Below are 25,746 nucleotides of genomic sequence, written 5' to 3'. Positions count from 1 at the left end.
ATTTTTCTTTATCAACAAAATGCAAAGACAATCAAATTATATCATTTTCATTTAAAAAATGTATAATTTCATTTACACTGAAATATTCATTATGATAATCTCCTGAACATTTCAAGGTAGATCTTTCATATTTTGTATGTTGATTTCTTATGACAAGACCTTTTATTTCATACTATGACCTTTCGACATTGAAATTTTACTTGCTTTAAAGAAAATATAACATGTTAAACATTTCTATATATCCTGAGCTATTTTTAAGAGATGGATATTATATATTATGTATGTAGATTTGTTAAGGCAAGGTCTTCATATCATACCAAAACTTATTTCTAAGAATTAAACGCTATGCAGTAGGATGCATGCGTTATATGGATTCTTGGCAGGTTATATGGACTCACATTTCCTGCTAAAGTTTATAAGCTCCCAAAACTGTGAATGTGAGTCCATGTCACAGTAGGTGTGGCACGCTAAAGAACCCTCACCGCCCAAAGCCCGTAAGCGCCAAGCATAGACCTCAATTTGAAGCCCATCACCGGTAATGGTGATGTATCCATATAAGTGAAAACTTCTCGAGCGAGACGTTAAGGAAGAAACAATATAATTAAAATATACATGATGTTCAGAAAGTAACAATCACTGGAGAAACTTGTACACCGTCACTGTGTGGGTGTGTTTTTATTCCTATAATATAGATATCCATGATGTTCACAAAGTAAGAATCACTGAAGATACTTGTACACTTTCACTATGTTGTTCTGAGATCCTCCCACGTAAATATCACCATCATCCGCACACACACTAAGGATATCGCGTACCCCGTGTTGTTCTGTGAGTAGTAGAGACAAGAACTGACCGTCCTTATCAAGGTGATAAACAGCGTCAAAATCACACACCAGAATGTGACCGAGGACATCAGTACAGATTTCATAGGGACGGAACGCTGACCCCTGGCCTGTGTAGGAGAACCTGTGTTGTCCTGATCTATTCACCACAAGTACAGCCTCTTTATTGAAGTCTGATACGCATACATCTCCGTTGATGTTTTCAGTGATATAGTGGGGCTTTCTATACAGCTCCCGTCCTATATTATCCCACTGTATGTTCTGTAGTTCTTTTCCTGTCTTGTTGTACCGCGTGACTTTGGCCATTCTGTCCTTCATCATCCCCGCCAGTATGTCCCCGTTGATGTGGGAGCAGTGTATACTGAGTGGTTCCCAGTCTCCTGTATTAATGAATTCAGCTGTGATGTTGTTATCCCGTGCTATCTTATTGATGACTTTCTTATCTTTGTCTATAAAGATCAGATCCCCGTCCTGTGTGACTGTGTGGTAGCCGAATCCAGGACTGGTTTGTATCTTCTGTAGCTGATTCCCCTGTAGATCTGTTTGGACAAGGTTACCTTCATTGTCACTGGCCCAGAGTCTGCCTGATTTATCTAGCGACATATGGTATATAATGTCAACATGTTTTACATTAAACTCCCCGGTAAAAGTGGCAGGTAGAGATAGAGATAGAGACATTGTTTGTTTCACATCAGATTTCTTATCTCTGTCTTGTTTCTACTTGTAAATTCCATTGGTTTTGAATGAGAAAGAATTTTCATGGATTTTATTTTTCTTGTTTTTGCTTTTGTGTCTTTAACATTTATTTTCTCAGTTTGGACTGTGCCATCTGAAATGAACGAGTTCTTTATTAGACAATATTCACATTTCCAATGTTTCTGCCTTTGATGTATTTACAAAATATAATGTTAGTCATCTCCTCATGAATACATTGCAATGATGAACAGTGCGTGTCGGAATGCTGATGGATATAGTGCGTCTGTTTTAACGGCTGGGGATTGTGACGGAAATTAAAGTAGAATGTAGATATAAAAATTGAATTTCATTTTGGAAGATACAGTAGCTCTCCATTTCATTACTAACTTGTTTCATGAAATGTGTCGGCATAAAGCGTCGGAGTCCAAATCCTCATGCTTTTTTCATTTTGTTCTCTCTCTTTCTCTCTCTTAATTTACCAGCATCTTATGTATATAGAAATATGATGACCAAGGACATGAAGACAATATTGGTATATCTAAGTAATAAAGAAATGCGTGTGAAACCAGTGTTATTTCGTGAGTGTTCCCCAGGTAGACTGGTTACTTAGTTCAAAACCACCCAATCGGAAGGCTGGTTATATCATGAGGCTTATCCCAAACTATCAGTATTGAGGTTCCCGCTATGTGCTTGTTTGGATTTTATGTTTAGATTCCCACTGGAAGACTGGCCATGGCATTTAGTGAGTGTTCCCCTTATCAGTACCTTTGATATAATAATTGAAGGGGTAACTTTTTGCTAGCCAATGGTTTACGATCCGCTCCGCTTCTCGAGTGGATCGTAAACCCTTGGCTGGCGATGATGGGGAAATCCAAGTCCGGTCCATAAAAGCCAGACCTAAATTAAGACTCTGACTCATTGGCCTGTTCACCAAGTGATATAATTGTGCAACACGGTTCAAACATGTATATTATAAAACTCAACTTGTATTGTCCTGCGTAAATGTAGAGACCCTCGGGGACTAACAGTCCACCAGCAGAGGCCTCGAACCAGGCGTCATAATGTAAAACTTATACGGTACCAATTTTGATGCACCAGATGCGCATTTCGACAAATAATGTCTCTTCAGTGATGCTCAACCGAAATGTTAGAAATCCGAAATAACAATGAAGTTTTTGAGCTATTATAGCCAAAAACAGCGTGCCAAAAAAGTGGAGTCAAATTCGCCTAAGGATAAGAGCTATGCATGAGGGAGATACTCCTTAACTTTGAAATGAATTTCTAAATTTTATAACAGCAATTAAATATGCATTCGTATTTTCAAGCTAGTAACGAAGTACTTAGCTACTGGGCTGTAGAGACCATCGGGGACTAACAGTCCACCAGCAGAGTAATATTTGAAGCTTTAAGTGTTTCATCACTCTTGAAATTTAAAAGTATATATATTGAAGATTTCTAAACAATAGCTTTCTTTTCATATAAATCTTTTTGTTTTGGTAGACAGAAATTTGAAAAAAGCAATTTTTTATGCCACAAAAAAGTGTTGTACTCTTGACATTTTAGCAACATTTTAGGACACCAATTCAATATTTGTTTTTTGTAGATATCTCTTAAATGTTTTGAACACAGATTCACAGTAGCATAACACAACATATGGTATTCCTAAAATCATCCAGACTGGTTGTAAAACATGCAAAATTTGTCACATATGCTTTGCCTCTTTTTTTAACCACCCATAGCGCTAACGTCAATGAAGTGAATTTTGTTGATTTTATTGATAAAATTGAAATGATTGAATGAGACTCGGAGAAAATTTGTACAATGTGTAGAAAATATACAGGTTAAGGAATATTCACTCTTTATTGCTATTTTATGTGAATACTAATAACAAAAGTTATATGATAGCTGTGGTTAATACTTACATATTGTCTATAGTTTGCGTACACTTGACGATCCTTCACTTTCGAAAGTCTTGGGATTAAGTGAAACTTAGCACGATCTTTATTCGATAAATAAGGTTTTCGAATGACGCACACAGGTAGATAGCATTTAGAGCATTGACAGATGTTTTGTAGACAACGTACAGAGTATTGGTTACAGTTTCTGGAGTTTGCTGATAAATCAGAAGTAAATGATTTGAAATTAAGCAAATTACTGGGTTTTCTTACGTTTGAGGTTTTTTTTTAATCGAATAGTAAAATCTCAGACTAAAGTCCAAGTTCTCACTTAAGATTTTTTTTTGGAAATGCAGGACATGGTGGAAATTTACAACATATTTCATCAGTCCTGTAAATTATTTTCGAGTTTTGATTTACTGTTTAGAGAATGAACAGATTCCTAACAATGATAAAATTGACTCATGATGAAAACATCAAAGGTGACGATAACGAACGTTTCTCAATCTCATAACCCCTATAAGCAATATAAAATTGAGAGTTGGGCAAATACGAACCCCTGGATATAGCAGAGGTGGGATCAGGTGCCTAGGAGGAGTAAGCACCCCTGTCGACCGGTCACACCCGCCGTGAGTCCTATATGTTAATGAGGTAAACGGATTTATCCTTCGTGAAAATCAGTGTGTCAGCATTTAACACTATGAAAAGTTGCAACGACCCTAGAATTTACAAAATACTGCAACGGACCAAACCACCTGAGTTATCTGGACACCGCAGTTTTAACCCGGCTAACCGCTACACATGAAAACTATTGATTATGATATTTCGAAGCGTCCATCGTGTGTGAATACTCAATTGTGATAGTTTGTGTTAACCCTCTCACTCCAAAAAGATGTTTTTAAAGGTTTTCGTTTGATAAGAATTAATTTGATATGAAATGAACAATTTACTTTAAACACGTGTTACATATTATCTTGAGTATTCGTTACACATGACTGATCCTAGTGTGAAACAGTTACTGACAATGTAATTGACACTTAATTGATTAAATGAGTCCTCTTCAGAGTAATGTATCTCAGGTTTTTTTTTTCATAAGTAGACGAGCTATTCTCTTTGAAATGTTGTTTTGAAGGGATATTTGATTGATCGATTGTAAATCGTTTGAAGTCCCATCCGTGAATGATTCACGCATATGGAGACGTCACCACAAACTCCAGAGCAGGACGTTAAACAATATGCAATCAATCAATCGATCTATTGACGATATTAGATATATGTAAATGTTCTAATGTGGAATTAAGGCACTTATATTTTTATGTATTAATTTATTTTCAACACATCCTTTCTATTTCGATATAATCATAATTGTCATTAAATCAAACTTTGATATTTATGAATAAAAATCACAGAGAGAGTTCGAAACGCAAAATTCAAAATCTGGACCAAACCTTTTCCCCATCTCAAAGCGTTCCGCTTTTGATAAGAACCAAACACCACTGTGCCAATTTCAACCAATCTTTGCATAAAGCACCCTTCGGAGAAGGGAATTAAAGTTTGTTAAAATGAAGGGTCGTACCCTTCCCCAAAGGGAGATAATAGAAGAATGGTGAAAATATATTGGTGACTTTTAAACATCTTCTTCTCTAGAACCACCGGCCCAATTTCGATCAATCTTGGCACAAAGCATCCTTGGATGAAAAGGATTCACGTTTGTTGAAAGTGATATAATCACAAAAATGCACAAATGGGATGGAGGCATTAAAACATTCCATTCTCAAAAACTACTGGGCCAGAAGGGCTGAAATTCACATGAAAGCTTCCTGAGAAAGTGGAGATTCAAGTTTCTTTTAACAAGATAACCAGGGAGGTATATTTGGGACGCAATACACAGCTCAGTTAAGGATATCGGGGGGAAATCACAGTGCTGTTTTAAATATATCTCTGTGCACTTCGCATCTTATGACGTCATAATCAAAATGTACGCCACCACGTTGATGTTCTTATAGGTGTATCCCAGGGAAAGTGTCAAAATATATTGTCGTTATTTACTACTGTTATCAAATGATAAGCTGTATATGTGAAAACCGTTCTTGTCAAATTAATATTTTATAGTATTCCTTTATGATATCAAATCACTCTCCATTTTTGATATATATTATGCAAGAAAGTGATATTCATATTATATTGTGACGTTGAAGTCGCCCCTAATCTGAATGACTGATGGGATTTAAAAAATCAATTATGTACATAAATAAACTTATTATACAGAAACAGTGGCAAAGTTCAGTTTCATCTGCTATTAAAAACAATGTGAATTTTTTAAAATATATTCTAGATATACTTATGCATTTGAAAAGTGCAGGGACCAAATCATGTCTTGTATATTAACGGTATGATATACATAGGAATGTGGACAACCCCGGTAATTCACTGTTGACTGTTAATATGTTGTTAAATTATAGCATGTCTAGTTTAAGTATTCATTTCTTCCGACCACTGTAAAGGATTTTTGGGTTGTTTTTTTTTTCGGAGTATATCGATAAAAATTCAGCCGGTTACCCGCATGAGCCTGAACTTTTGTTCACAAGTAGGACCTCTTGCTGTTTTCCAAAAATAAAGTGTTACGTGATATTAAACTGACGCCACGGGAGATTACCACGAGGGGAATTTACGGTAGCTCAGTCACAGTCAATATATGGGTAGTATCATTTCGGTGTTTAACCGTGACAAGTGTAATGATACCTGTGAATTTAGGGTGTAATTTCCCCCAATAGTTATAGTGCATTTTACTATGGAAGCCCTTAACCTTGTTGCGTAGCGGATAATTTTTTTACATGCATATATATATAGGGAACATCTTTTAAAATCTTCTCAAGAATCCCCGTGGGGATCCGGGTTAGAATAGGTCCTTAGTACCCCTTGGTTTTCGTAAGAGGCGACTAAAAGGGGTGGTTCTTCGGATGAGACCGTAAAAATTGAGGCCCCGTATCACATGGTAAAGATCCCCCCTGCTCAAAGTCCGTAAGCGCCGAGCATAGGCCTTTGAATCCCTTCACCGGTCTTGGTGACGTCTCCATATGGGTGAAATATTTTCGAGGGTACATTAAAGCAGGTTATGAAAATATTTACTTGGAAAAAATCCACGAAACAATGTAACGCCATAATTGAAATCAATATATCGCTAAGTATATATCAAATTCTGACTTTATGTTCATGTAAGTTTTATTTATGCATGAAATAAACCATGCAGCTACTAAGATCCAAAGAAAAATGGAATGTTATACTGCTGTTGTGTACTTTATGTCTGGTCAATATAAAAGTAAACTGATGACGTCATAATATACATCGAGTAACGTTGACACATGTGAAAAATTTATCAAAGTGTGACTGGTAAATATCAACAAAATGTGGAGTATTTGAAATATATGACATGGGATATATGGGATATATATGTGAAACGCTAAGCATTAATTGATATTATGAAGGTATGTTGATTTCATTTATTGACATCTTTGTGTAACGTGGACAAGTTTCCATTTAGCATATCGGCCCGATTTTCCTCTGCCACACACTGAAATAAAACTGCAAAAGTAGCACACTACTCCGCATACTTTTAGAGACTATTCAAACGTGAAAGGTCTAGGTAAGTACTGATACACTCGTCTAAGAAGAAAACTTTTAAAGAAAACTACATAGCCTCAGTTCAAAATGTAAAACATGGGATAAATTGTTTCGTATTTAAATGTTTAATAATTATTTCTTACAGAACGTGGTAAGATCCTATCAGTAATTTTGATAAACTATGGATGTTTTACCGTCATTATCGCCAGTTAGACCAATATTGGAATCCTGGGACTATGTGCTACTTTTCCATTATCTATTAAGGTTTTACCGTCATTATCGCCAGTTGACCAATATTCAAATCCTGTGACTATGTGCTACTTTTCCATTATCTATTAAGGTACATCCGTGATATATTCATAGCAATCATGTAATGACGCCATACGAAAGCGCATGTTTGTCATATTGTTATCATACAAAATGTTCTCGTGTAAAACTTAAACGGTACCAATTTTGATGCACTAGATGCGCATTTCGACAAATAATGTCTCTTTAGAGATGCGCAAACGAAATGGTTGAAATCAGGGGAAAAAACCACATTAAACTTGTAAGAGCTATTTCAGGGAAGAACAGGGTGCCAAAAAGTGGAGTTAAATTTGTTTAAGGATAAAAGTTATGCGTGAAGGAGATGATCCTTAATTTTGAAATGAATTTCTAAATTTTATCACAGCACTTAAATATACATCCGTATTTTCAAGCTAGTAACGAAGTACTTAGCAACTGGACTGTAGAGACCCTAGGGGACTAACAGTCCATGTAAACAACCAAACTAATTTTTAAAAGTTAGTAGCTCCCTCTCTCTGTGTGGGACAAATTTTAGAAATTATGTCGTCTACGTGCTTAGATTGAGCTGTCGTAGCATACCCGCGTGTGCCAGGAAAGTACAAATTTGCATGACATATTTCAGATTAAAGTTTGTTAAAATTATGACCCCCGGGGATAAGATAGGGCTACAATATCTATACATAATAGGGAATCAAAGTTTTACATACAATTATATTTATATTATAAATCGCATTTTCTTCTATGAACTAACCAATTTCAGCGCGCGACACAATCCGTTCACATTGACAATGAATGGATTATGAAGTACCTTAAAGCACGCAACTGAAATATGATTTGAAAAAAAAAGCGTAATGATTTTAAAAAATACGTGTTACAAAAATCTCGCAAGTCACACCTTTGGATTAAGATCAACCCAATCTCGCGGTCTCCTACCTCCAAAATACAGTGCACCTTGCAATGTTGGTAAAGGCAGGGTGAGACGAAATGTGACGTCATGTCTATGTGTTGACGTACATCACAATAACAACTGTGAAAAAGGCTAGGAGTTCGTTTTATGCAACAAATTAGAAGCAATGTGCACAGACGGTGTTTTAGTAAATGAATATAACTATAAGCGATTCACAGAATTTGCCTCAAATCCAAATCCGTTCATACAGACCATGAACAGCTCAAAAGTGATGTTAATTTTTTAAATATAGGGAACATCTTTAAAAACCTTCTCAAGAATCACCGGGCAAGGAAAGTACTTCTCAAAAATCACCGGGCCAGGAAAGTACAAATGTACATGAAAGCTTCCTAACATAGTGTAAATTCAAGTTTGTCACAATCATGGTCCCTAGGGTAGGATGGGGCCACAATAGGGGGTCAAATTTACATACAAGTATATGGGACAAATATTCTTCTCAAGAACCATTGGGCCAAAGAAGTTTACATTTACATGTAAGCTTCCTGACATAGTGTAGATTCAAATTTATGAATACCATTGCCGCCAGTGATAGAATAGGGCCACAAAAGGGGGTTTCAAGTTTTACATATATAAATATATAGGTAAATTCTTTAAAACTCGTCTTCTGAAAAATAACTGGGCCAGAAAGGTTTGCATCTACATGAAAGCTTCCTTATATAGTGCAGATTAATTCTTTTTTTAAATTATGCCCCTAAGGCTTCCGGTGGGGCCACAATAATGGATCAAAGTTTTACATACAAATATATAGAGCAGGTCTTTAAAATTCTTCATCTCCAGAAGCATTGAGCCAAAGAACTTTAAATTTACATAGTGCAAATTCAAGTGTATAAACATTATGGCCGGGGTGGGGGGGTATAACAGTTTTTTCACACACATACGAGTTTTTTATATGACATTGAAGCGAGATAGATTAGGCATGTTTTGTTTGTAAGAATATAATTCGTCTGATTGATTGATTGTATCTTGCTTAACGTCTCGCTCGAGAAATTTTCACTCATATGGAGACGTCACCAAGACCGGTGGCGGGCTTCCATATTAGGCCTATACTCGGCGTTTACGGCCATTGAGCAGTGGGGGTTCTTTAGCGTGTTACACCTACTGTGACACTGGCCATGCGTTTTTAAGATCACTGCTCTAACCTCTCGACCACCGTGGCGGTCTTGAGTCTGTTTTATATCTATAATATAATGTTTTATATGTATAACATAATATACTTCGATACCGATACAAGCTACAGATAAGAAAGTTGGCGAAGCCTGAAATTTAACTTTCTCGATTAGTTACGGCTTGGTCATGGAACCGCAACAAGGGATTTTTTTCTCCAAGTTTTCCAAGGCACCTGATAGGGACCTTATACTACCTGGTGGTTTTGGGGATCTTTATTTCCCCAAACTTTAATTTTGTATTCTTTATTAGAATTGTAAGATAGAAAACTGTTATTTATCCTTACCTTTTCTATTTACAAAATGTCTATGGTTATAAAGATCATAATACTAAGTGTGTTACGTAAACAAATTGTCTATGGTTATAAAGATTATGGATATCATAACACTGAATTTATTACGTAAAAACTGTTAGTTATTACACTGCGGGTATACATTACTGGTGATAATCACACTGCGGCTATACAGTACTGGTTGTTATCACACTGCGGGTATTCATTACTGGTGGTTATCACACTGCGGGTATACAATACTGGTGGTTATCACACTGCGGGTATACAGTACTGTTGGTTATCACACTGCAGGTATACAGTAATGTTGGTTATCACACTGCGGGTATACAGTACTGTTGGTTATCGCACTGCGGGTATACAGTACTGTTGGTTATCGCACTGCGGGTATACAGTACTGTTGGTTATCACACTGCGGGTATTCAATACTGGTGGTTATCACACTGCGGGTATACAGTGCATGCATTTTTGTACAATGGACATTGGTAAGACACGTGATTTAATCTGAATATATACTTACAATTTATAGTAAGTTCTTAATAATACTCAACACATGTGTGATTGAACTTCCATTGAAGACTTGTTATAATATACTCAGTGGTATAACGAAGCTCATGAACCTCTTTTTCGTACTAAGTCTTTGAATAATCTCTACAATTAAACATTGACATTTCAAGTTTTCACGACAAATCAGACAATGTATGCATGTACCTGTGCAATATAATCTTATATGATACAACATCTGGAACTTCTGGAATGGTTAAAGGGATGTAGCCGTGAAAACCTGTACTTCAAGTGTTTTCCAATCAAACTATAAATCACAGTCAATCATATACAGATAACATTTAGAAACTATTTGCAGAAAGAGATCACATCGTCGATGGACGAACTTGGAATGCCTGGTCTAACATCAGGAACATTACCAATTTACAGCAAACTCAAAACATCCTGACCGGCTGGCCTGCTTAGGAAGTATATGTTTACTTACTATACAATGCTGTGTTTGGAATCTGTCGGTTTGCCCGTTATTGTTGTCGATGCCGTGACTTTGTAATGGACATATGTTAGAAGATTATACTCTTTAGAAGGCTGTGCTTTGAAAGAAGAATTTGTTTCAATAGATGATGTGTTATGACCTTATTGAAGTTACCTAAAATCAAGGTCACTAACGGAAGCCAAGGTCACAAGAAGAAAATACAAATCGAGGTCACTGGTAAAAGTTAGAGTCAATGTCACTGGTAAAAAAAATAAGATTAAGGTCACTGGCAGAAAACTAATGTCAAAAGTCACAAGTAGAAAACTAAAGTCAAGGGCACTGACCGAAAACTAAAATTTTGTATAAAACACTGTTGCCTATATTTGTATGAGACAGTAGAAACTCATTTATGACACATATTGCTTATGACAAATCGTTTATGTTACAGTTTGATTTCGTCAAAGTCATTTAGACACATTCTTTGGTCCATAATTATTAATATATTTCTTTCTTATTTTAGATTCCCTTTGAGAAGTGTTCACTTATATAGATGTATAGACAACTTCAGGTGAAGAGCTGTGATCAGTGTCGTGATGGTCAGATTTCTCTATTGTAACAATACATATCATGGTACGGAACCTTTGTTGTAAGGTCATCAATGAATGGTCTTCGACTTCCATTTTTAACATTTGTTGTTTGATGAAGGAACATCACTACATATATAATCTGTTTTAAATTATTTGGCGATTGGTGAAGAAACATCCCTAGCTATGTTAACTGTCTGAAGTTAGACGTGACGCCGCGATATATCTCAGTCTTCCCAGCTACAGCGTGATCACTCCAACAACTAGGCTACCACGACCAAGTAATTACATGTTAAGTAGGGATTTTCGTATTGATACTGTATTTTCAATATACCACGCTTTACTATGTCGAGCTTATACATGTTTTAGTTCCATACGCCTTAATTTTTGTCTTACTTTAGAAATGGGATTTACGTATGAACTAATGGATATAAGCTAAGCCAGTACTACACAGATACCACGATAATACATGCCTTCTCATCTATTACATTGATATACATTACAATGGTAAGTGGACCCGGGAACGGTACGTGTTGAAACTTTTACATATAAAGGTTATTTGGGAGGGTGACAATTTTGAATATAACACGGTGCAGAGCGTTAAAATAAAACACAAGCGTCTTTTTGTAGTATAGGCAAGTAATACTCACGTGTCCTTTTTATTGCATAGATTTATGTAATACACACATGGTTTCCATTATAGAGCCAACTATGCGATTCACGCTGCCGAATTCGGCAATCTTAACTTAGACACGTTAAGGAATAACGTAACCATTCCCTGTCTATGACATCGTGTTAGTAAAGTTTATTTGTTTACAGTTGAGGTAACAAATAGAATAACACAATATGATTTAATGGTAGATACGTGTACATACATTATCCAGTTTTGACCGTGCTCCGGCGTTGCCAATAGACATTTGCATAATTTGGCATAAATAAGTTAAGTAAGATATTTACTTTCGAATTTTATGAAGATTTCTGAAATAGATATCATGGGAAAATTTAAAATTTACAAAGATATGGACATGATCTTCAACATTCGGTCCTTCGGTTGATGCCGCAAAAATCAAGTGCTTGTGTCATAGCAGGTGTGGCACGATCACGCCGCCCCCCAACCCCCCACCCCTGCTCAAAGATCATAAGCACCAAGTATAGGCCAACATTTCCCAGCCCTTTACCGGCAGTGATGCCGTGTCCATATGAATGACAAACTTCCGAGGGAGACGTTAAACAACATACATTCAATTAATCAATCTATTGACTACATTGGATACATGTTACAATTCTCGTGTGGAATTTAAGGCATGTTATTTGTATGAATTAATTTACTTTCATTCCCCCTTTCGTTCCATTTAAAAAAAAAATTAATTTTCATTAAATCAAACTTATATCTAGGTAAAAATGTCTCTTTCCTCCGCACTGTTTATGTGTTAATAAAAAGCACCAAGTGTCTGAAACGGATAAATGAAAATGGCGACGAAACCATTCGTTCCCATCTTGGCAAAAAGCGTCATTCCGTTTTCGATTAAAACCTTTCATTTCCTGTCTCAACGAATTCCGTTCTTGATAAAAACCGTTCCGTCAAACTGTTCAGCGTTCGTTCCCCAAACAAACCGGTTCGTTAGCAAGCCGTTCAACGTTCGTCCATTGATTGTCTGCTTCAAGGTCTGTAACTGACATTACTACTGTTTTGAAGATAACCGATAATCATTATTACTGTAATATGCAAGGTGAAGATAACGAACAGTGATCAATCTCATAACTCCTACAAGCAATACAAAATAGATAGTTGGGCAAACACGGACCCCTGGACACACCAGAGGTGGGATCAGGTGCCTAGGAGGAGTAAGCATCCCCTGCTGACCGTTCACACCCGCCGTAAACCCCATATCCTGATCAGGTAAACGGAGTTATCCGCAGTCAAAGTCAGTGTGCCAAGAACGGCTTAACAATCGGTATGAAACACGTCAGACAGCATTTGACCCAATCGAGGTTGTATTGACGAACTAGATCCTTATAACGACCATAGAATTTGCGAAATGCTGACTTCAGTCGAGACTGTTGAAATCCCTGTACCATCAACTTGTTTGTCAGTAGCTTACCTCGATTTAAAAACTGACTATACCCAGAACAAGCTCTTGCATATCGAATCAGTTGAGATATATAAACACCATATGCAGGTGATAATGGAATATTGCTATATAAATGTGGGACGTCGACGATGGAGAAGCTGAAATCATCCCGTTTGTCATACAGTTGAGTTGTCTGTTTGCCGCCAATGTCTACTTTCAATAAAATATCTAAGTATGAAGCAGAAGTGGACGACTCTGTGGTGTCCTTTATTTCGAGCTCACAGGGATATATCAAATCGACATATGAATGAAAGCTATCATTGTTAATAGACAAAATGTCATCGATATATCTAAAAGTCGAATTGAAGGTCACAGTGAGATATTTTTTCTTCTCACGTAGAAGTTTTTGAATAAATTCTGCTTCATATGAATATAAAAACAGGTCAGCTAACAAAGGAGCACAATTCGTGCCCATGGGAATTCCAACAGACTGTTGGAAGACCTGATCACCAAAGACCACGAAGATATTGTCAATGAGGAACTCTAGCATATTTTTTATTTCAACTTCAGAGTACTTGTGCGTGGAATCAGAGTGGTGTTTAACAAAGTAAGTTTCTGAATGACTGGTCACTAGATATGAATATGTCCGTCTCCCGTTTTTGTTGAAGAGGCAACTGTCTATGATGTCAAAAAGTCTAGTCTTTAATTTATCGTGAGGAATGGTCGTGTATAGTGTTGAAAAGTCATAGGTGTTAATGCTCTTGATTTGGGGAAAATTCTGTGATTTCAAGTTTACTAAAAGTTCTTTAGAATTTTTTAGAATCCACATTTGATTAACACCACTTCTGGCATATGTAGTCGCACAGTAAGTTTGAAGTTTCTCCTTCACAGCTGTTAGCATTTTCTTGAGGAGCAAATATAGGGGCTTGGTAGAGCACTTGCTGGATCCAGCAATGTATCTTTGTTTGAAGGGTTTTTATGTAGTTTAGGAATCCAGTATAGGTACGGTAACTCATATTCATTCGACCCATTGACTGGAATATTAAATGTGTCTAAAACTGAAGCATGGTTTTGAAGAATTTCGTCTTTTGAAAGGGCAATTGGAGTGTAAGTATGACAACCAAAAGTGGAATTAATGCCAAGTTCGTTAAAATACAGTTGTAATAATGAGCCTTACAAACAAAGACAATGTTGTTACTAGCTTTGTCAGCTGGAACCAAAACACATTCCTGATGTAATCTATCTAATTCTTTTATCACTTCTGGTTTACTAAACACAGAAGGATAGATGGTACGTACTTTTGTTTTCATGTGTCTAATGCGGGATTTTAATATCCCTCTTATGTTTTTAACCCATTCTGACAATGTATCAAGTTCTTGTTTTTCATATTTAGCCCATCGTCTGGCATAATCTTCGACATAACTCATAATAGAGATGAAGTTCTGTCGCCAATTAAAAGACCGAGGTTCTCTGTATTTAGGACCTTTGAGAATAAGTGATTTGAGGTCCTCATTTTCAACTATATTAACGTCACCAGTAATGACATGTCCAGCTGGACTGTAGTTGAAAGAAGATGAAGAACAAGAACATGTTGGTGGATTACGTATAAGATGGTCTATATCTAAGCACTGCAAAGTTTGTTTATAATTAAAAAGTTTGGATGTAATAGTAGAAGTATAGCTGTAGGAAATACAGGGTGTAGACTTGAACTTGAAATAAGTTGGAATACACGACTGAACCCTTTTATGACGAAGAATGTTGCTTATGTTGACGGCATCTATTCCTTTGTTTGTAAATTTGAACTTAAGGAACTGACGGCATGATTTGGAAGGAATATCATCCATGGTCCGTGCTGGTTTATAAAGCCTGTGGTAGGCAACATCCATAATCATAGAGTTCAGGCTATATTCAGGTGTTGAAAAATCCAAGTATAGACTAGCCATAGCTTCTTCAAATAACGTATTTAAAACCCTCAATGGAATCCCCTGTCGACCGGTCACATCCGCCGTAAGCACTATATCCTGATCATTCAAGTTAATAGTAACACAGAACGATAGAGAACAACTTCATCCTAATCAGATAGCACAGACGAGTTGTCGCTAATCTGTTTCGTTGAATGTTGGCTAAGTTAACCTCGTTTGCACGTGACACTTGGCAGAATAATCCCTAAAGCTACATAAAGGTCAAGGTGATTATTCAAGATCGGTTTTGCCAAAAATACGCATGGTCACGGTTGAGGTATTGTGTTTTTGTGTTGTCTATTCTTAATTTTCTGTGAAATACTACAAAACCTCAACGCGAAATAAACACTATGGCGTCTGTTATAACAGCTAACTCAGCGGACCAGAGCAACAGTGACAGCTCTTCTGACGGAGGGAGTGAAAGCAGACTGTTGATAAACACCAGGAAATAGCTAAACTCGAGTGGTTCAATGAAAAATAAACATCTGTTTTGTAGGACATGTGGTCTTAAGGTGTACTATGTGTAGTATTTCAATTGATTTTTTTGTTGACTGACTACAGATGGCTATAACGGATTTTTCCAATTATTTCCCTAACAATGATAAAATGGGCGCTTAATAACTATATATTTTACATGATTTGAAACAATTGTACGTATAATATACATGTGTGAAGTTACTGTAATCTTGTTTTATTTGGAAATACATTTAGTGACATAATTTTGCTTGTTTTCAGTGGAACATATGTTCTAATTTGGCAAGTGTGTAATGGTATTAAAGGACAATTGTGAAATATATTCTGATAAATTTGGTCGACTGAACAAATAATCTTGTCATATTTTGTTATTATGCGTTTGCACCTGTCGGTTGTCAGTCTGTAGACACTGGTTGCGAAGGCCTTGTTGAGTACCAGCTCATGGGCGAAAAGTGATATAACAGGAAATTTTAACCAAAAAAAGTATATGATGTGCTATTTTCGTGGCTGCTTCCTCCTTTACATCTAAAGTCACACTCCCTCTCTCAAATTTGTGGATCCCTGTCTATGGTTCGTTTCATTAAAATATATTCCCAATAGATTAAAGGGAAACAGTTTTTAACTCCCCTGAGCCGAAGTGAGCTTTTGTGATCGAAATTTGACCTTTGTCGTTGATGTTGCCGGCGCCGTCTTAAACTTTCCATATTTCATCTTCTCCAGAACCAATTGGCCAAACTTGGCACAAAGCTTCCTTGGGTGAAGGGGATTCAAGTTTGTTAAAATGAAGGGGCATGCCCTTCTCCAAAGGGATATAATAGCAGAATAGTGAAATTACATTTGCGATTTTTTTTTAAATCCTCTTCAGAACCACTGGCGCAATTTCAACCAAACTTGACACAAAACATCCTTGGATGAAGTGGATTCAAGTTTGTTAAAATGACAGGATACGCCTCTTCCTAGGGAAGATAATCATAAAAATGCAAAAATAAAGTGGGGTCATGTAAAAACCTCGAGAACCACTGAGCCAAAAGAGCTGAAATTTACATGAAAGCTTCCTGACATAGTGCAGATACAAGTTTGTTAAAACTATGATCCTAGGGGGGGGGGGGGGGTAAATTGGGTCACAATAGGGCATCAAAATTGTACATGCAAATATAAAGGGAAACTCTTTGAAAATCTTCTCAAGATCCACTGTGAAAGGAAAGTACAATTTTTACATGAAAGCTTCCTAACATAGTGCAAATTAAAGTTTGTTAAAACTATGGCCCCGGGGATAGGATAAAGCCACAATAGGGGATCAAAGTTTCACACAAATATATATGCAAAATCGTTTAAAACCTTCTCAAGAACCACTGGGCAGGAAAGTACTAATCTATATGAAAGCTTCCTGACATAGTGCAAATTCATGTTTGTTACAATCATGGTCCCTGGGGTAGGATGGGGTCAAAATTTTACATATGAATAAATACGAAAAATCTTCTGATTAAAACCCACTGGGCCAGCAAAGTACAAATTTACAAAAAAAATGCATAAAAGCTTTCTGACATAGTGCAGATTCAAGTTTGTAAAAATCATTGCCGCTAGTGGTAGTGTGGGACCACAGTAGGGAGATCCAAATTTTACATACAAATATAAAGGGAAATTATTTAAAAATTGTCTGAGCCAGAGAGGTTTACATTTACATGAAAGCTTCTTTAGATTGTGCAGAGTCGAGTTTTTTTTTAAATTTATATTGTGCTTCTAATGGGAAGGGTGATGCCACAATTAAGGATCAAATTTTACATACAATTATATAGGGGAAATATTTTCTCAAGAGCCATTCGGCCAAAGAATTTTACATTGACTTGAAAGATACCTGACATAGTGCGGATTCAAGTTTTATAAAAACCATGGCCGGGGAAAGGATGGAGTCACAATAGGGATCAACGTTTTATATGCGAATATATAAGGATATAAGGTGAAGTTACCGTGATCAATCTCATAACTGTTATAAGGAATACAAAGTAGATAGTTGGGGAAACTCGGACCCCTATATGATAACATGAATTTTTCGTCTATCTACTATAAAAGAGTCAAAATTTATTTCCAGTCTACTAGCATAAACTTTTTAATATCTTGAGTGAAAATATAAGAAACTTAACAAGTGTTGTTACTTTTAAGAGAATTTATCTTAGAGATTATCACCATACTTTTTAAGCTTCATTTTGTTCCTATTGATCTTTCATTCATAGTTATTTCTTAAGTTTATATGTATTCTACTTCTTTTAATCTGTATTTATTTTATTAATATCTATCTGTATGTATGTTATATGCAGGATCATATTGAAAACTAGCGTTTTATTAAGGCTTTATTATTATCATTATTTGTTAGAAGACATGATTTTTCATGTAAGGCGCCGATAACGAACAGTAATCAATCTTATAACTCCTACAAACAATACAAAATAGATAGTTGGAAAAACACGAAATCAGAAGTGGCATCAGAAGGAGTAAGCATCCCCTGTCTATTCCATGTAATGATCAATTTGTCTTGCTTATGAAAGGTGAAGATGTCGAACAGTGTGATCAATTCCACAACCAAAAAGCAATATAAAATATATAGAGTTAGGCAAACTGTTTATTAATACTAACACTAAGAGACAAATGAAGTTTAAAGAAATAAATTTTGAGTGCAAAAAGGCAATTGAAAACGCTGTACCTCAGTTTTTCTAATTCTTATCTAGTATTCACTTCCCCAAAAATTGTCAACAGTACGAAACTCGGGTGCAAACCTCTTTGATCACTAAATTATTACATGTAATTATTATCAGGTTACATAGAAAATAAATGCGGTCTCGGGTAAATCCCTGTACATCCATGACTGAATCTAAAAATACATTCCATCATCACTATTTACATTGAATGTCTCTATTTGTTACATTTCGGTCAACATTATTCTATATGATACATTTTATAAATCATTACAGAAATCTGTTGAATCAATTTCATTCTGTTTAATTCCTTTTGTAAATGAAATTAGAATCTCTGGAGGTATATTTACTCTGGCTGGGTTAGCGTGTTGTTATAGGTCCTGTAATGAAAAAGTAAAGATAACGAACAGTGATCAATCTCATAATTGCCATGCGGTATATAAAATTAAGTCGAAAGCAAACTCGGTCTCCCGGGTATTCAAGAGGTGGGACCAGGTACAAAGGAGAAGTAAGCATCCCCATGAGTTGCATGTTTCGATCAGGTAACTGGGTAATCCGCAGTCAAGGAACGGCACAACAATTGGTATAAAACATGCAAGACAGCATTTGAGCCAATGAAAGATTGTATTTGCGAATTAGATATCTTAGATATCTAGGTATTTTTACAATGTCTTGGTGTGTTGTTATTTTTATAGTATTGATAGCTAGTTTGCTGTCATTCCTATGACATAGATATCCATGATGTTCACAAAGTAACAATCACTGAAGATACTTGTACACTGTCACGGTGTTGGTGTGTCGTTATTCCTATAATATAGATATCCATGATGTTCACAAAGAATCACTGGAAATACTTGTAAATTTTTATTGTGTTCTTGAATTGTCCCACATAAAGCTTGTTCTCATCATTCACACACACACTAATGACACTGTATACCCCGTGTTGTTCTGTGAGTAGTAGAGACAAGAACTGACCGTCCTGATTGAGGAGATGAACATTCTTAAAATCACACACCAGGATGTGACCGATGACATCAGTACATATTCCCATGGGAGTGAACCCCGACTCCTGGCCTGTGTAGGAGAACCTGTACTGTCCTAATTTATTCACCACCAATGCAGCCTGTTTCTCATAATATGATACACAGACATCCCCGTTGATGTTTTCTGTGATATAGATTGGATATATATACAGTTTCTGTCCTTTGTTATCTCTCTGTATGTTCTGTAGTTTTTCCCCTCTCTTGTAGTACCGCTTGACTTTAACCTCTTTTTTCTTCCTCATCCCCACCATTTTGTCCCCGTTGATGTGGAAGCAGTGTATGCTGATTGGTACCCAGTCTCCTGTTTTAATGAATTTTGTCATTTTATTATCCAGTGTTATCTTATTTATGACTGCATTATCTATGTCTGTAAAGATCAGATCCCCGTCCTGTGTGACTGTGTGGTAGCCAGATGCACGACTGGTTTGTATCTTCTGTAGTTGATTCCCCTGTAGATCTGTTTGGACAAGGTTACCAGCAATGTCACTGACCCAAAGTCTGTCAGATTTATGTAGTGACATATGGTGGGTATTGTTAAGATCTGGTACATGGAACTCCCCGACCTCAGTGACAGAGGAAGATAATGACATTGTTTGTTTCACATCAGATTTCTTATGTCTATCTTGTTTCTTCTGTTTACTTGTAGATTCCACTTTTGTTGAAGGAGGAACAATTTCGATGGGTTGTATTTTTCTGATTTCTGCTTTTGTGTCTTTAACATTTGTTTTTCCCAGTAATTTGCCAACATCATCTTTGCTATATTGACAAGCAGTAAACACTGGTGTCACCGGTTTTGTTGTCCCTGGTATGGGTCGGATTTCCTGGAATTTCTCAGAAAATTTAGGAATTACATGTGTGAGCTTTGAAGAAGATAGATAACCATGGAACTCTCTGACAAGGTCATGTAAATAGGTAATGTAATCATTCAGTGTTGCATCTTGACTCTGTAATTTCTCCAGCAATGACTGTTCTATGTTGTCCATTTGTTGCATATTTTCTGACACCACTTTATCCACCATGTTTTTGAGGGACTCCCCATCAGCCTCAATGGCTGTTCTTAAGCTGTCCATGATCATCTTTATTTCTGTGGAATCGCCTTTTATTTCTTTCTGTAAATCTTGTGATGTCGGAAGGAAATATTCGTGGATTTTGGACATCTCACCAAGACAAAGTGCCATATTTTCTGCATAAACTGTCTCCAGATCAATAAATGTATGCCCCCGATGATCTTCCTCACAAAGCATGTCTATATCTTTAGTGGGGTGGATCTTGCATTTTTCCACAGGCAGTTGTCGCTTTCGTTGTTTGTAAAGGACCACCTCATGATTCTTGTATTCTGGATTCTTCAGATGTTCGTCTCTGCATTTTCCACACATCTGCTGTGTAGCAAGGATTGCAGTAAAATTGACAATTCCTCTCACAGTCTTTAATGTCACACTCTAAAAAGTGTTGGGGTGTACCCAAACTTGGCGTGCTCAGTTTAGAATGTAACATCTGAAATGAACGAGTGCTTTATAAGACAATGTTTACATTTCTAATGTTTCTACCTTTGTAATTGTAATGATACTCATCTCCTTATGAATGTGTTGCAATGGCGGACAGTGCGCGTATGAATCTGGATAAATATAGTACGTCTATATTAACGGCTGTGGATTTGTGACAGAAATATAAAAACTGAATTTCGCTACTTGTATATTGCGTGTCATATTTTAATTGATGCCATCACTAATTCCCCTAGTGCACACTATATGTGTATAATTGAATGTATGGTGCTTTTATATTTCTGATATCTTGAAAATCAAATATACTAAATGATGTGTTTAAAGATAGCTCTTGGATTCGGAAGTTTTGAGGTTTATGCTTACAAACCACTGGAGTCATGCATAACAGGCATCTCACGTATTGCACAATAATCCTCAGCCCCCCCCCCCTCTCTCTCTCTCTCTCTCTCTCTCTCTCTCTCTCTCTCTCATCAATAGACTTAATAAACTTGTTTAGTATACTCACGATTTTAAGCATTTATTAATTCGTGCGTGGGGGCAACATACTGTATTGGTAAGGTATACCTGTTCTATCCAAGAAAATAGTAGGAGGCTTCCTCTGCATTAAAATTGAAAATGAGAGAGAGAGAGAGAGAGAGAGAGAGAGAGAGAGAGAGAGAGAGAGAGATTGTTCTCAATACAGACAGACAAACTTTCTCACATCCATTGCTTATAAGAGTTCTGAGATTGTTCACTGTTCGTTATATTCGTCTTTCACACTTTTTCTCTCTATCAGTCTATTTATATCTATCTATCTATCAATCAATCAATCAGATTAATCAATGAATTGATATATCTATCACATTCAGGTTTTATTTCAGAATTATTTCTTATTGTATTCCCAGACATGGTTTCAGGAAAATCTTTGACATGATCAGAAAGGATTGTTCCATGTCGATATCAGACGGTGTAGGTCATGGTTGCCTGAACCGATTTTAATCCAACCAGGTTGAGACAATACAAGTCATCCTATTTCCCTCTTGTAAAAATGCCAAAAACCGATTAAGCCGTTCCTCAGGGGGTCATCTCGTTACTCCCCTGTAGCTTGCATGTAGCTACCTATTCACGCCTTGATAGCGTACCTAGGAGGCGAACATAGCATGAATTCTTTGTCAGCGTATGTGGGGGTCGGTTTATGGTAAAATGACGACTTCCGGTTCATAAACTCGGTGTAAGGTGTTTGTTGGAGGAGAAGAAGACGTCCCCGAAGGGTATGCAACAACGTGTTACACACTGTTGCCATCCACAACACGGTATGTAATAATTTGTTACAAAGCGTAGCACGATGGACGACGCTGTGTAACAAAAATGCTGCATAGCGTCGCCATTCCTGTTTCGGTATGAAACAAATTGTTAATAACATTAATATAAAAGTATGGATTTTATTTTAAACATAAAATGATCAAAACATCATCAAAAAGTAGGGAGATTCTCTTCAAATTATAGTGTAAAGTAATGAATTTGATGTTTACGTTCTTGTTTTGAAATATTTACGTTTGAGGTTTATGTTTTTTCGTAATTCTACAGTGACGTCACACAGTATACGCGCCCTAAGTAATCGCTTTCCCATAATGCCTAAGTAGAAGAGTTTGGTTTATGACCAAACGAACTCTGGCGGAAGTTTGGAAAATAGGGTGACCCGGGGTCATACTAAAATTGGGTGACCCTGGGTCCAATTTGAGGGTACGAATTATCATTCTGCCTATATAGTGAGACTTCTCCCTTGAAGTCTGCCTATATAGTGAGACTTTCGCGAGAGAAGGCACATTATCTAGCCAGACTATAGCCTGTCTTCCGGGGAGAACAGACATTCGGTTCTCTCCGTAATTATCCGACAATCAGAGATTCTTATCCAACTCCTGGCATTTACACAAGTAATTTCATTGGTTGCTCAATTACTACAACCAGTGTAGCTATTTTCGCGACCACCGAAGAAATTTGTAATAGTTCGAATTTGGCCTTTACGTTAAAGGATTTACAACTAGATTTTTTGAAAAACTGTTGTAAAAGGAAAGACTTTATTTGCTAGTATACCTACGGGATATGGTAAAACCATTTTGCATTCAATTTTGTGAGTACTGTTCTTCTGTATAATGGTGATTTTCCCCATGAATGATCAAATAATTCAAATGATATCTTTAGAATTTGACTGTGTTTAGGTCGGAGAGAATCAAATCGAAACTAAATAACAGCACCTTAACAATAACAGGTATTATCGTGAGACTGCATTCAAGACTGTAGCGGCTAGCCTAGGGTTAGGTATGGGGTTGATGGGTACCATTTGTCGTCTTTTCGTTATTTTGAAGCAAACAGTACCTAATATTATTTGTCGTGTTTTCGTTATTTTGAAGCGAACAGTAGCTGATATTATCATTTGTCGTCTTTTCGTTATATCGTTACCTTGTCTTTTCACTTCAAATACCGAAAAGACAATACAGAGTAAAATAGCACCAATCAGTCACCATACCTAGCCCTTACGATCTTACTCTGTACTTGTCAGATATTTCCGGAGAAAGCTGAGCGTCTGGTTAAACGTGACTAGGGAGACGTCTCACAATATAGCTAGTTCCGGGGAAGTTTTGCTATATAACCAGTTCCAGGGGAAACCTCAATATTGACAGTCCTCCGGGGGAAGTCTCACAATATAGCCAGTCTTCCTGGGAAGTTTCACTATATAGCCATTCCCCTGGGGAACTCTCACTATATATCCAGTCCTAAAGGAAACTGTTCACTATAGAGCCAGTCCTCTAGGGAAGCCATACTATATGATCAGTCTTTCGGGAGGAAGTCTCACTATATAGCCAGTCTTCCAGGGGCGGGTCGGGGTGGGAGCGTGTCTCACTATATAGCCAGTCCTCCAGGAAGTCTCACTTTATAGCCTGCCCTCTGGTGGTCCCACTATATAGCCAGTCTTCCGGGGGTGGGGTTGGGGCGTGCCTCACTATATAGCCAGGACTCCGACGGAAGTCTCATGTTATAACCTGCCCTCGGGGGTCTCACTATGGAGCCAGTCCTCCGGGAAAGTCTCACTTTATAACCTGCCCTCGGGGGGCCTCACTATATATAGGCAGTACTCCGGAGGGATGTATTACTATACAGCACCTGAACAAGTCAGAACCTCCATAGTATTTAACTATCTGTACATTGCATGAAAAATATACAGGTTAATGAATATGCACTCTTCATATGAATTCAAATAACAAAACTGACGTGATATTTGTGTTTAATACTTACATTATCTTTGGTAGTTCCCTTTGGAATGCATGTATCAGATTTAAATAAGGTTTTCCGAAATTTTTTATTTACTTCTTTGTCTGGCAGATCAAAATAAATTTAAATGGCACACATAATACACACAGGTAGAAATAATTAATGATGCATAAGGCATGCAGATAACGTATAGATTTTTGTAATACAATGTGAAGTAGTCTTGAGTTTGCTAAATATGCATATGGTAGATTGAATATCAATGAGAATAACAAGTTTTGAAATTCATAAAATCAATAAAGTACTTGATTTCCTGGACTTTGCACGAGGTATGTGACATTTCGCGGACCTGACTTGAATGTCCCGAACACAACTCAAAATTAAGTTTGTTTTCTTTTATTTGAACAGTCAAACTTTAAGTAAAATATCAGACTTCAGGCCAAATTTGGACCTAATATTCTTTTTAGAAATGTAGGCCGTGTTAGAGATTTACAACATATGTCAATAGGACTTCTTATTCTCTTTATCTTCAAATTCAAGAGACCTCGCTAAATGTGTCCATTGTGTGTTATATACAGGTACACGTTTATAAACTCCGTCAAGATTAGAACAGATAAAGTAGACAGAATTTACGAAGAGGCCAACAGGGAAATATTTGGAACCTCCGTCAAGACAAGAACAGATAAAGTAGACAGAGTTTATGAAGACCCTGGTATTACGTTGCAAATGAGTATGTAGATACATAAGGTGATTATTTATTGTACGTGTAACAGCAAAGGACGAAATGCAGTTTACGAAACCGGGATTCAAGCTCGATCCCCCAGAATCTCTAATCAGAGCTCTACCACCTGAGCTATCTTGCCAACGGTGTTTACATCCGGCTATCCGCTACACATGAAGCTAATGATTATGATTTTTTAGGATGTACATCCTGTGTGAATGCTCTATTGTGATAGACTGTGTTTTCTCACATTATCACCAGTGTGAGATCGACTTTACCCATGTGAAACATCCATTTGAGATTGTTCTGTCTCACACTGCTGCGACGTCATTTGATTGTGACGTCATATATTTTCTATGATTTACGTTACACGGTGAAGATCTATTACGTTACACGGTGAAATAAAAGTATTTTGCATTGTTTTCTTTAAATTTTAATGCAGTATAGTTCCTGGTGGACAACCTTGGGTTTTTTAGTTTACACTTACAGTGTAAACCATTTTCGGGTATGCTCTCTCTGCCTATCTAATTAGTTTTTGCATTGAAGTTCAAATGAGGATTTTGATTGTCTTTAATTTTCTCAAAGCTCCTACATTTATGCACTAAACTGTAGGTAAAATGTGAGAAAAATAATCCTTCATTATCGACTCGTGTGCGATAGGGAAATCCCACTCTGGAACAAGATTCGCTATCTAGAACTCGGCAACGCCTCGTCCTAG

The 25,746-nt window shown here is 36.8% G+C and overlaps 1 protein-coding gene and 1 pseudogene across 1 annotated transcript in view; one reads left to right on the top strand and one right to left on the bottom strand.

Moving 5' to 3' along the window:
* LOC125661067 (tripartite motif-containing protein 3-like) overlaps positions 1–25,746 on the bottom strand; it is a 36,190-nt pseudogene that overhangs the window by 476 nt on the left and 9,968 nt on the right.
* The window catches only part of LOC130049913 (uncharacterized), a 36,618-nt gene that overhangs the window by 4,298 nt on the left and 6,574 nt on the right, over positions 1–25,746 (top strand). The window lies entirely within an intron of this gene.

The sequence above is a fragment of the Ostrea edulis genome, chromosome 8 (assembly GCF_947568905.1).
Source record: "Ostrea edulis chromosome 8, xbOstEdul1.1, whole genome shotgun sequence".
NCBI lineage: Eukaryota > Metazoa > Mollusca > Bivalvia > Ostreida > Ostreidae > Ostrea > Ostrea edulis.
Note: the sequence above shows the minus strand (reverse complement) of the source record. Positions and strands in the feature narration are given on the sequence as shown.